Raw genomic sequence first — 13,677 nt, 5'->3', positions numbered from 1 at the left:
GATTAATAGCAAACTGCCAAAAAATGAAGTTAATAAATATCATTTACAAAAGTGTCACAAAGAATACAATACTTAGGGATAAATGTAATCAAGAATGTGGAAGTTCTGCACACTAAAAACTATTAAACATTGGTGAAGTAAGCTGAATAAAACACAAGTAAATGAAAAGTCATGTTATGTTCATAATTTATAAGTTCTAGTATCTACACAACATCCATAGTACCCAAAGTAATCTTCCAATTCAAAATAACTCCGCTATAATTCCAATGACATTTTTCACAGAAATAGTAAAAACAACTCTAAAATTTATTTAGAAATACACACACCTGAAATAGACAAAGTAATCATGAACAAAAAAAAATGCTGGATGCAACATTTTTTCTGGTATCAAACTATATTGCAAAGCTACAGTAATCAAAACTGAATGTTACTGGCATAAAAAATATACTTAGACCAATGAAACAGAATAGACATTCCAAAACCAAGCATATACACATACCATAAGCTAACCTTTGGCATGTGTGTAAACAATAAAATATGGGGAAAGGCTAGCCTCTTAAACATGGGAAAACAATATTCACATGCAAAATAAAATTGGATTCTTCTCTTATGTATGCAGAAAAATCAACTCAAAACTTATCAAACACAGACATGACACTAAAATAATGGATGGGCTGAACCAATAATTCCATACATATATATGGAAATATCACAATGAAACTCCCTGTATAAATATAAACAGAAGAAATGTCCTTAAAAAAAAAAGAACAGGAAGGTAAAACAAATATTGTTAAGGGGTTGGTACCAGAGCGAGTGGGGAGGGCTTAAGGATAGTGTTAAAGAGGGCAAAGATGGTACAATTACATTGTATCATGTATGAAAAATGGAACAATGAGACCTGTTGAAATTATTCAAGGAATGGGGGAAAGGGATATACGTGAGAAAGACAGAGGGGGTGAATCTAACTAAGATATATTGCAAGGACTTTTGTAAATGTCACAATCTATCAACCATAATATATTAATTAATTAAAAAAATAAAATTAATAAAATTCCTAGAAGAAAGCTTAGAGTAAAAAGAATCTTGATATAAATTCTGATGAGTTTTAAGATGCCAAATGCTCATGTAATAAAGCAAATTTTGTTTAATAGTGTTTTTGTAGAATAATTTTATAGTTATATCAGTTTTTCATAACCATTCAAATTTCTATCATTTCAATATTAATGTTAATTTAAAATTGCTTACAGTTTTCTTGTCAGATCTTACATGTTGTTTCTCTTACTTTGAAATTTGGTGAAAAGATTTCCCTCTGCTTCAAATTTCAGCTTAAAAGAAACTCACAAAAACAAAAAAATTCCTCTGATTCAGTGTCTGATTAAAAAGCTAAATATGTGGTAACCTGCTAATTTATCATCTTCAAAGATGAAGGAAAAACTTCTACCTTTAAAATTAGATGAAAGCATTTTTCTCTAAACAAATCTAAATATATCAGTTTTTTAGGTACAAAATCAAAGTACTTCCAGCGACTTTTAGTACATTGAATTTGAATTATATTTATGAATAAAAAACCAAAAAGACTAGAGACAGTTTAGGAAAGAAATAGTTTTTTATATTCTGAAACAAAATAATTTTAGCAATATTTTAGGATCTTTATTCTCTTAGAATTCTTGAAGTGTTTATCAATCTGTGATTATATAGATTTTTCTACTCAATTTCACTTATTTATTTTCTTTTTTTTATCATGTGCCAGGCATGCTTTTTTAAAATTGTTGTACTGGCGATACATTGAGACATTTACAAAAGTTCTCATAATATATCATAGTTGAATTCACCTCCTCCATCATTCTCCTTTATCACCCCACCCCTCATTCCTAAAATGGTTTCAAAAGATCTCATTTTTCCATTTACATACATGTGTGCACAATATTTGCAACAGATTCACCCTGCTACCCCCTCTCCCCACATGCTCCCCCCCCTCCCACTGACACCAAACTCCAGAGAGGACCTGTTCTACCCTCTTGTTCTCCATTTTTGTAAAAAAAACAAATGACATTTTTGTTTGTTTAAGATAGCTATATAGGGAGTTTCCTTTATTTTCATGTGCACATGTATTATAATCCAAACTGGTTCATCCTCTTGATTTGTCCATATAACTGGCATGAGTCAATCTGTAAAGAAAGCCAAATGTAGGAGCTGGACATGGTGCTACATGCCTATAATCCTAGCAGGTTGGAAGGCAGGGACAGGAGGATATGGTCACCCCCAGTCAAAACTGGGAGATCCTATCTGAAAAATAAACTAAAAGCAAAATGTTATGGAGGCATGCCTCAAGTTATAGAGCACCCTGACTTCAAATCCTTTGATGAAAAAAGAAAAAACAGTGCAAGACAAATGTAATTAAAGTATAATAATTAACAAGTACATATATTTATAGTTAATTTTATTTAAAGAGTATATATTTCTCTTTAGCCTTGTGTTTGATTCTGCATTTCATAATATACTATTTTAATACAGAATGCCTTTAGTATAAAAATTATATAGGACTACTCATTGGGATAATTTTTGTCTTTCATGCAAAAAACCTTGATGAGTACTAAAAATGACAAATTAATGCAAAAAAATGACAAATTAATCTTTCCATTAGTTTTTTTAATTTTATAACAAATACATTATTTTCTCCCTGGTGAAATATAATATGATCTTCAGTTCCAAATATATAGCCCATTTTCTTTTCTCGTGTTAACAAAAGAAGACAGGCTATTACAGTATCAAGAGTAATGTTATAAAATCCTCTGAATTATGCTCTATTAGATAATTATAGGTTTATAGTGAAGTATATTGTTCAAAGTTAGTTGTAACATTGATGTTAAAGTTTATTATCAAGTTAAGGTTTATTATCATGAAAGATTCTTTTATAAATGAAAAAATGTTTCCCATACTTACACTGTAATAAAAATAAAGAAATTTGTATTAATTAAATAATCAAGATAGGCATTTGCTGGTAAAATTGATAGCAATATATTATTTTTCTGTAATATATTTGAAAGAGTTTAGTGTTATTGACCACAAGATACTGCCACTTTTTCACAGTGAACGATGGTTTCTTACACTGCAATTTTATACATAAATATATATATACACACATATATATGTACAAAAACATATGTAATTAATACATATATTTATATTAACATTGCCACGAGTAGAATGTTTTAAATATTTTTAATTGCTTTGACAAGACCTTCAGCCCTTACTTGAAATCTTGTGAATGTTTTGCATGCTTCTTCTCTCAAATGTTTTAAGGTTGAGAAAATGAAACATAGGATAGCTTCACAGAACAGCATTAAACTCCACAAAGGACATAAGCACAGGAAATGGCCTAATTGAAACAACTCAACAAACCAAGGTAATTCCTTTTTTAGTGTGGAGTTCTATTGAGTTTTTATGGCCTAAAGATTAGTTTTTAAACCAGGTACAGGTGGCTCACGCCTATAATCCTAGCAACTCAGGAGGCAGAGATCAAGAGGATTACAGTTCGAAGCCAGCCTGGGGAAATAGTTTGAGAGACCCTACCTGAAAAAGAAAAAGGGCTGGTAGAGTGGCTCAAGCTGTAGAATAAAAGAAAAAAACTAATTACTTTCACAAATCCTAATTGGCCAGAATTTTGGTATGTTAAACAAAATAATGAATTTCCAGTTTCTCAGAAAAAAAAAAAAAAAACAAAGCATACCGATTTCAATATTTGTTTTCTTAAATAGTAAAATCTGAGAGTTCATTAGAATATGTTATAAAATAAATAGCATCTTCTGTAAACCTTTAATTTATTTGACTACAGAAAATAAATCTACATTTTACTAAAGTGATACAGCATTATACAAAGACTTCTATGCTGATTTTCATTTTCATAACATATTTTAATTGACAACTTATGCAATATATGAATATTTGCTAAATATTAGTTAAATGTTAAATTGAATGATTCACATTTAATCAAAAATGACTTGAGAAATAGTAAAATAAAAATAAAGTAAATGTGTTTCTTTGTTTTATTATTTCATGTCCTAAGACTCTACTTACTACAAACCTAATACAAACTGTTCGAAGATTACTCTAGTAAGGGTATAAAATTCTCTAAGGGCATAATGAATCTTAAGCAAGAAGATTATTGATCTTCATTAAATCTCTTCCTTTAGAAGACATATTTTGTAAAACAAGAAGATTTGGCTGTTCCAACAATATGTTATTTGCTTTTAAAAGTTCAATAATAATCTACTCATGAAATATTTTCATAGAAACTCTTAGTTTGGAATTAGAAAACAATACATAGTGCCATTAAATGACTCGAAATACAGCCTTCAGCATTTTTTAAGTGTTAGACAATATTGCTCCACATATATGCTTTTGTATTGTTATATGAAAATACAACATAAATATATGTATAAATAAATAGTTTGTCTCTGAATTTCTATAGTCTTTCTCTGATATTTTTATATGAATGGAACATGCGTTAAATCCAAGTATTCATTCTGACTAAAATGAAATATAATAAAGCTAAATGGTATGATGTGAAGTAAAATAGTGGGTTTTTTTGTTCTTAATTAACTATTGTTACACATGTTGTAAATCTCACAATATAGTTAATATTCCTAAAATATTGATTTAATTATAAGTATTTCACAGACTTTCAATGGTTTCCCATTATGTGCCAAATCTTATCTTGAGTATATGTATGTATCTTCCATTCCTAACAGCTACATTACTGCTTGGAGCTTCCACTGTAAAATAAATTATAAATATACTTTCAAATTATTTCTGTAAAATAATCAGTTTCATATTCTGCTCAGTGGAATTCCTGCCTTCCAGTTGGTGAGAAAAGAAAATACTTCCCACCAATCTGTCTTAAGACCATTTGCTTAAGAAAGCATGCTGTTATTGTATTGTTTCAGATACCAAATTTCTGAGTTATATTTGTTCAGAGGAAAACAGTCAAATTCTAAACAAAAGTTTGAAAATCACTGAAATATACTACCAATTCTCTTGAATGTGAATCATTTAACATATAACAACTAAATCATTATTTGGTGACATTTATAAAAATTATAAATTATTATAATAAAAACTTATTGTTCTAAACAACCAATGCTCTTAGTATGTGATATATCTTATGATTTTTTACTTCTATTTGCTTTCTGTTCTCTCAACCTATTTCACTTTGTTCTTCCTGACTAAACTTCACCATTAAAAAGCTCAGATTCTGCTTTATGTGTTGACTCATGTATGTAATCCCAGGAGGCTGAGGCAGAGGGATCATGAATTCAAGGGATACCCTGTAGGGGAAAAAAAGAAAAGAAAAGAAACAGAGAAAGTTTGGATGCTCAGATCTATACTTTTTATAAAGATTCATAACATCATTCCCTCTACACCACAGAAATTAGTGCTCTAAATTCATAACAAACAGTATTTATACTATTAGCATGTCAATTTCTATAGACCACCATGTGATCCTCTTGATAATACTTGGTTACTCTAATACTATATTAAAGTATTATTTATGTGTGTATTCCTCATTCCCATAAATATTCAGATATGGGACTATGAACCATAACTGAATACTTTTTATACTAAATGACTGCCAATATGTTTTACACAGTTGATACTCAATAATTATTGATATGGTTTGACAATTTTAAAAATTCTTTGGTAATATAATAAAAAAAAGTACATCAAATACTTTGACTCATCTTTTAAATATATCATGTTTAATTTATAAATTAAAATATCTTTCAGTTAATGAACATTAGAACAAGTGCATCACAGTTTATATATTTCATTATGTCTGTGACAATCAAAACTGCATAGATAAATGAGTGTAGGATACAAATGCTGTCAGCACAGTGTAAGCTAAAGAAAACAAGCAGCTATAACAAAAAAGAGTGATATGACTCAAGATATAAAAAATTTGTGAATAGTTTCAACTGGAGTTATAAAATGCTGGAATGACTTTGCTTCTATTTTTATAATAAAACACTGCACAAGAAAAAAATTTAAAAGTTTTTCTTGAACTATCAATTTCAAAGTAAGCAATGACTCCAAATTCTGGGGAATTTAAGGTATCTTCAGTAAGAAATAACAAATTAGTATTTGCTTATATGGAGTGGATATCAAAAGGTGCCATGAAAGTTGGTAGGAGTATAAAATAATGTACTTTAATGAGTTGCTATTCACTAACTGTGGGCTAGTGTAAAATCGTTATGTTTCTAGGGCTTATAGTCATAGAGGGGCTCCCATAGCCTACTTTTCTAAGAACTCAATTCGTTTCTCAAAAGGAGATTGAAGAGAATCCAGGAAATTTCAATAGGAATGAAATAGTTTTCAACAAATATTATTGGGCAAATTAACCATTTGCAAAAGAATGGAATCAAGCCCTACCCGACACCAAACACAAAAATTAAATTTCAGTAAATCATAAAGGTAAATATAGTAACTGAAAGTATAAAACAATTAGAAGAGAGCATAGGAAAAAAATCTTCATAACCTTGAGCTAGGCAATGGCTCCTTGCATATGGCATCAAAAAAATAAATACATTAAAATTTTTTAAATATTGTGCAAAAAAGAATACTGTCATGGAAATGACAAGACAATCCATAGATGGGAGAAAAAAATCAGCAAATTATTTATTATTATCAGAGTCTGGTATCCAATATATAAAAGTACAATAAACCCTTACGCATCAATTAGAAAAAGTGAACCAATTTAATTTTTAAATAGCTCAATTTAAAAAATGATGAAAATATTTGAGCAGATGTTTCTACAAAGAAGATATACAAATGCTTAAAGGCACATGAAAAGAACTCAACATAACTGGTCATTAACAAATTCAAATAAAAGCCCCCCCAAAACGAGCACAATAGAAGCATTAGGAAGGCTATGATTTAAAACAAAGCTAGGTAATAACAATTGCTAGCAAGAATGTGGAGAAATAGAAACTTTCATACTTTTTGATAGATATGTAAAATAGTATAGCCATACACAATACACAAAAATCCTCAACATAATTTGCATTTTGGGCAGTGAAAATTAAGACAGTGAGATACCACTATATATCTCTTTAAAAGGACAAAAATCTAAAACCTAACCATACTAACTGCTGACAAAAATGTTTTTCAAGGACTCTTTCTTTGTTACTGGGGACAATGAAAAAAATATAATCACTTTTTAGAAGTTTTTATAGTTTACTTGCTTATAAAATCTAGCAATACCACTCTAAAATGTTTAATAAAGTATATTGAAATCTTATATTCTTACAATTTTATTCATAATTTCCAAAATATGTGAGCAATCAAAATGTGAATGGAACAAAATTCACATTATATCTTGTAATGAAACACTTTTCAGCAATACAAAGGAATAGGCTATTGCTTCTAGCAATAGCATTGCTTTTTCCTAAGTAAAAATTGTCAGTGTTAAAGTCTACACATCATATCATTTCCGAAATTCATATCCATAAACCCACACATACACATGCATTTTACATCTTTTAACTATCACAAACTGGAAGTAGTAAGTAACATTTCCATTATTTGAATCTTCATTAGTAAAAACTATATAGTGCTCAGTGATAACATGCTTTATTCTTCCTAGGGTTGCTATAATAAAGTACATTGTGTTGCGTAGTTTAAAACAACAAAAATTTACTGTCTTCCACTTGTGGAGGTCAGAAATTTGAAATGGAGTTATCAGTTGTGCCATACTCTCTTTTTTCTATAGTGGAGATTCCTTCCTTGCCTCTTCTAGCTTCTTGTGTTTACCATCAATCCTTGGGGTTCTTTGGCTTATAAATGTGTTCCTCCAGTCTTGGCCTTTTTCTCCACTTAGTCTTGTCTCCCTGTGTGTTTTTTTGTCTTTAATGAGGACTTTAGTTATATTAGATTAGAAGCCCTCTCCAATGTCTTCATCCTACCTAGTAATCCCTCAAGAACACTTTTTCCAAATAAAGTCAAATTTAGAGGTATTGCAGTTGGAATTTCAACATACGATTTTTTCAGGCATGAAATTGAGGTATAATATAGAGCTAAGACTGGAAACATACAATATGAACCTGGAAGATATTGTGCCAGCAGTTAAGGATGTGCTCAAAATTGAAAGAATGGGTCAAATCGAAGTAACATAGAAAGCCAGAAGATCTCCCAGCAGCTAAACCTGGAGCAATTTCACAAACAAAATAATACAAGTATATTATTGGATTTAAGCCTAAAGTATAAAATAAGTATGAGTCCATACTGATATAAAAAAATAATTAGATGAAAATAAATGTTGAGGAAAGACTAATTTCTTATACAGAAGATTTCAAATAATTTTTGAAGAGCAGAAGTTAAGTATACACTTCTTGAGTATAGACTGTGTTTACATATTTGCTTCCAGAAAGTACAGAAAAGAAATTAGGGAATTGGGAAAAATAACTGTACAATGAAGAAACAGCAAAAAATAACTGACCCACAGCTGGGCACAGGTGGCTCATGCCTGTAATCCTAGTTAATTGGGAGGTTGACATAGGGAGGATTACAGCTTGAGACTAGTCCAAACAAATAGTTTGCAAGATCCCATCTCCAAAATATAACCAGAGCAAAATAGACTGGAGGTGTAGCTCAAGCAGTGGAGCATGTGCTTTGCTTTCCAAATGCAAAGCTCTAAGTTCAAACCCAAGTCCCATAAAAACAGAAGAAAAATGAGTCAGAAAAATCAAAGTTAATATCAACAGTGATGGGAAATGTGCATAACATGTCACCTTGAGATGACATGATAAAAATGACACTTTAATGATCTTCCAAGCAGATATCTATAAACCAAATATAATTTACTCAATAATCAAACTAAATCTAAGGAATATCACATCATTTTATATTGGAGAGTATTTTATACAATAATTGATGAGTACTCTTAAATCCTGTCAAGGTTACCAAAAACAAGGAAAGTCACAAAGTGTCACAAACTAGAGAGCTCTAAGGAGACATTTCAACTAAATGCAATATAATATTATGTATGGTATTCTGTAACAGAAAGTTGTTTTTATAAAATTTAATTGAAGTCTAGAGTTTAGTTAATAGTTATGGACTAACATCTATATCTTAGTTTTTCCAACTACATAATGGTAATATAAGATATGATAACAATTATAGAAAATGAGTTCAGAATAAATCTACTATATTATTTTGCAACATTTTATAAATCTAAATGTATTCTCAAATATGTATTTATAAATATTATATATAAATTATTTATATATTTATTACATATTTTGAACATGAAATATAATTAATCATCAGTGTTCTTGAATTTCAAATAAAGTATATATACACAAATATGACAATTAATTTGGAAAGGAAATCAGTTATTATAATAAACAATAATTAGATTATTAGGCTACTGAACAAAGACACTATGTGTATCCAGGTCCTGTGGATATGAACAGGATCTGGATACATCAAGAATGTGGATATGAACTCATTATGAAAAGAAACATGAGTTCATGTTGTCACAATTTCATTCATACATAAAATAAAAGGGATTATATCTGGTGTGGCACCACCTTAAAACAAGAATAAAAATAGTATACACTCTGCCAACTACCAAGCTTAGTTTCTTTATAACCTTTGATGATATCAATTTGGTACGTTTCTACTTATCAAAATGAAAATTCTGAAGCTTCAGTTCTTTGTGCTATACATTGGTGATTTGAAGAGTTGTGCTGGTATTCCAACATTTAAAAAATCATGTATTTTAATAAATTTTGAGGATCACATTAACCATTTATAATATTGGCTATCAACATAATAAGTTTTTAAAAATCTTTTACTTTTGATTGTTGTGTTGGGGGTACATTGTGGCTTTCACAAAAGTTCTTACAATATATCGAATATATTACACTTGAATTCATCAAGAAATAATAAGTTTGACTGCTCTAGAATTACCCACTGGAACAGTGGAGTAGAAGGAAGTAGTCTATGATTATTTCATATGATATATCTTAGCATGATAAATGTTGAAAAATAAAGTAAAAAATACTATAGATATCCCATTATGAAAGGAGTCATCTGTTGTATGTTAAAGGAAAATACCAATGTATTAGGATACTGGTAGCCCTCAAAGTTAAGCATTTGCTTTAGGTAATCACATAGGTTTTGTCCTCTATCCAAAAAAAATTTGTTTAAGAGAAAATATGAGAAGGAGGGAAGAAACACAGGGGAAAAATTCAAGTATGATATATTTGATACATTGTAAGAACTTTGTAAATGCTATAATGTATCAATACTTGGCACAATTAAATAAATAAATGAATAAAAGAAAATATGCAAATTATTGTATCTAATGGTAGTAAAACATTATCTGAAATTGCTAGAAAGGAACAATAAAACCACCTTATTAGTCTATATGAGTGTGCACATATATATCATCATATATGAAGACATTCACTATTTATTAATGGGTTGCATAGGTTCATGTAAAATATTTTCATACACTTGAAATATGAGTATTCAAGCCCACATGTGGATTTATGATATTACATATGCACCTTCTATTTTATATTTAAATGTGTCTAAATAGCAAGTAATACAGATTAGAAAATACATTAGGTTTAAATTTCCACTTTTCTTTTGAAACAATCAATGAATAAAAATCTTCTTTAACAATAATCAGTTGAGCCAATTACAAATGTAAATGGAGCAACTGTCTTCATAATTCTTATATGCCCCTCAGCAAATTTCAAAATAAACATAACATATCATTAAATAACAGATTATTTAAACAAGATGAGATATTTTTGTTTATTTCAATATTCTCAAAATTGCTTTTTTCCATATTTTACTTTGTCTATGTGTCTTAATATTTTGCCTCAAATAGATATTTATACAATTTTTAAAAGTAATAAGAAAATCCACTATACTTATTTCAAGTTACATATTTTTTAAAGTCCAAGGTAACCTAGAACCCATAATCAGACTTAGCTATTGTCCTCTATTTGTTAGCAATCACATTTACTTGGTATTATTTCTACTCAAAATGTGTTTATAATTAAAATAATCATAATTAAATGCTGAATATAGTTTCCAGAATTGCCTAACATGCAAGTCAAATATAAAATATTAGGTTCAAAAAGACTCTCCAGATACACATTATGGGTGCATATTAGTTTTCATTTGGATAAATTTAGTTGGCAATAAATCATGTGGCACTATACTAAATTAAGAATACTTTATCAAGCTGCAGTGATGATTAGCTATAGTTGACTTATGCTGGAATGATTTCTCAAGTTATATTATAGATTCTGTTCCTTTCATTTGTACTGTTACTAACACATTTCACATAGCTGCATTAACTTATTAAAATTTATGCTCATGTTTTTGTAAAGATTAATGGTAGCGAAGGGATTTCTTTTTCTGTACGTGCAGTTATAAATGTGATCACTGAATTTTTCCTCAACACCTCTGTTTGCATTTATTAGCTTACATGATAAAAGTTTTTAAAAATATATATAAAAATCAATTAACTTGGAAAATGAAGCAGCAATATAAGTACTTATTGCCAAATTTTGGCATACTTGTGATTATTGGGTTAGCTAGCTAATAATTTAGGGTCATTCTGATGCTTAATTAGGATTCATTATAATAGCAATTTGAGAATTTTCTCTTTTTTTCATATACTTTCTCTACATTTTTTTAGTCACACTAGCAGTTCTCTAAAAAAACAAAACAAAACAAAAACTCATGTTTTACAGCATTCTGAATTGAAATAGTAATAATTAACACAAAGTGGTGGCTAACATATGGAACTTGTTTAATTAAAAGATGAGACACAGTCTTGTGAGTGCTTATTTCTATTAAATGACTTGTTCTTCCTTTAAAAATTATACTTATATTTAGAATATCTTTCAGGAATTAAAATCTAAGATCAAATATGAACATTTAAAATTATTATTATAACAAACCCTACAAAAATAAATTTTCTCCGCATATTCATAATGTCACAAGAAGGATAAAAAGCTTATTTTCTTATGATTATGTTTAAATAGTATTTAATTATATCATTGTTATTATCTACTTTTCCAAATATCTGTATATATTTTATTGCTTTGTTATTTGATTTCATCTAATTTAAACTATATCTTACATTAACAATCCTAGAAATTTGAGTTCACTATTCATTTTATGTGCACATTTAAAATAAACTATATTGTCTATCATAAGACTTGTCCACTCAGGAGATAAAAGGAAGGATAATAGTCAAGAGATTGTGGATTGTATGACCTGAAGACTTGAGTTCTAATGCCAGGAAAATTTCCTTCTTGTTCAGTTGAGTATTTCACTATGCATTCTCACACCATATTTGTTTTCTTTTTCTTTGGGGGATTTTTTGGCTATATTGGGGTTTGAACTCACAGCCTTATGCTTGTAATATGCCACTTGAGCCATACTGCCAGTATTTTTGCTTTACTTTTCAAAAAGATCTTGAGTTTTTGCCTATGTGGTCTTGAACGTTGATCCTCTTACTTCCACCTTCCAAGTAGCTGGGATTACAAGCAGGTTCCACCACACTGCCTTCATGTTTGGTTTTAAGGGAGGCTCAATTAGTTGCAAGGAAGAGACATATTTTATCTGCTTCAGATAAAGAAAGTTTTACTGAAATGGACTTTCAGATAAAAATATATTTATAGAATTTTCCAGGCATGGTGGCCCACATGTGTAATCCCACCTACTTAGGAGGCAGAGATCAGTAGGATCGTAGTTAGAGGCCAGCTTGAGCAAAATGTTCCTGAGACTGCCATCTCAACAAACAAGTGGGGTATGGGTAAACATACCTATGGTCACAGCTACAGAGGAGACAAATCTGAGGCTGTCCCTGTGGAAAAAAGATATCTTATCAGAAAAAATAACCTAAAAAATAAAGAAGACTAGGGTATAGCTCAAGGTGCAAAGTACTTACTAATAACTGGAAGGCCTTGAGTTCAATTCTCACTACAACCAAAACATATTTACAGAATTTAATTACATATAATAATTAAAGAAAGATTCAAGACTTCTTAGGAGACCTTTAAAGTGGGAATGCAGTTATAATAAATGTTCCAGATGAAAATTTTTTAATGATAATTCTAGGCTCATCAGTCATTAGGAATATGATTTTAGGTTAATTACCAAAGCCTCATGTATTTTTGTTTTTCATTTAAAAAGTATTTCTGGAGCTGTTGTGAGAATTAAATGTGATGTTGCTAAATTATTTTAATGGTAAAATTAATACTTGGTCAATTCTAGGTATCACCAGTAGTAAAATTATTTATGCAAGTTTGCTTTTTTAAGCACCACTGAAAAATTCCAAAATCTTTCTATAATTCTAATTTTAATCCTAAGAGAAGAGTTATGCATTTATAAGAATTGTACCTATGTGGCAACAGCTCTTTACATCCAGATATTTTTTCACTTGTTGGATGGTTTGAAGATGACTCAACCCTGGTTACAATTAGCTGCATTTAAGACACTAGATGCACATGGTTCAAAAATAGGCTGTCTAACCAACAAGTGCTTCATTGGTGATATTTCCTTAAGACAGGGATGTGGAGGAAGCAGACAAAATTCATATCATCTTCTAATATAGTTAGCTTCTACTAATTGTGAAAATTCATGTCA

This window comes from Castor canadensis, chromosome X, assembly GCF_047511655.1.
Source record: "Castor canadensis chromosome X, mCasCan1.hap1v2, whole genome shotgun sequence".
Taxonomy (NCBI): domain Eukaryota; kingdom Metazoa; phylum Chordata; class Mammalia; order Rodentia; family Castoridae; genus Castor; species Castor canadensis.
The sequence above is the reverse complement of the archived record's forward strand: the minus strand, read 5'-3'. Positions refer to the sequence as shown.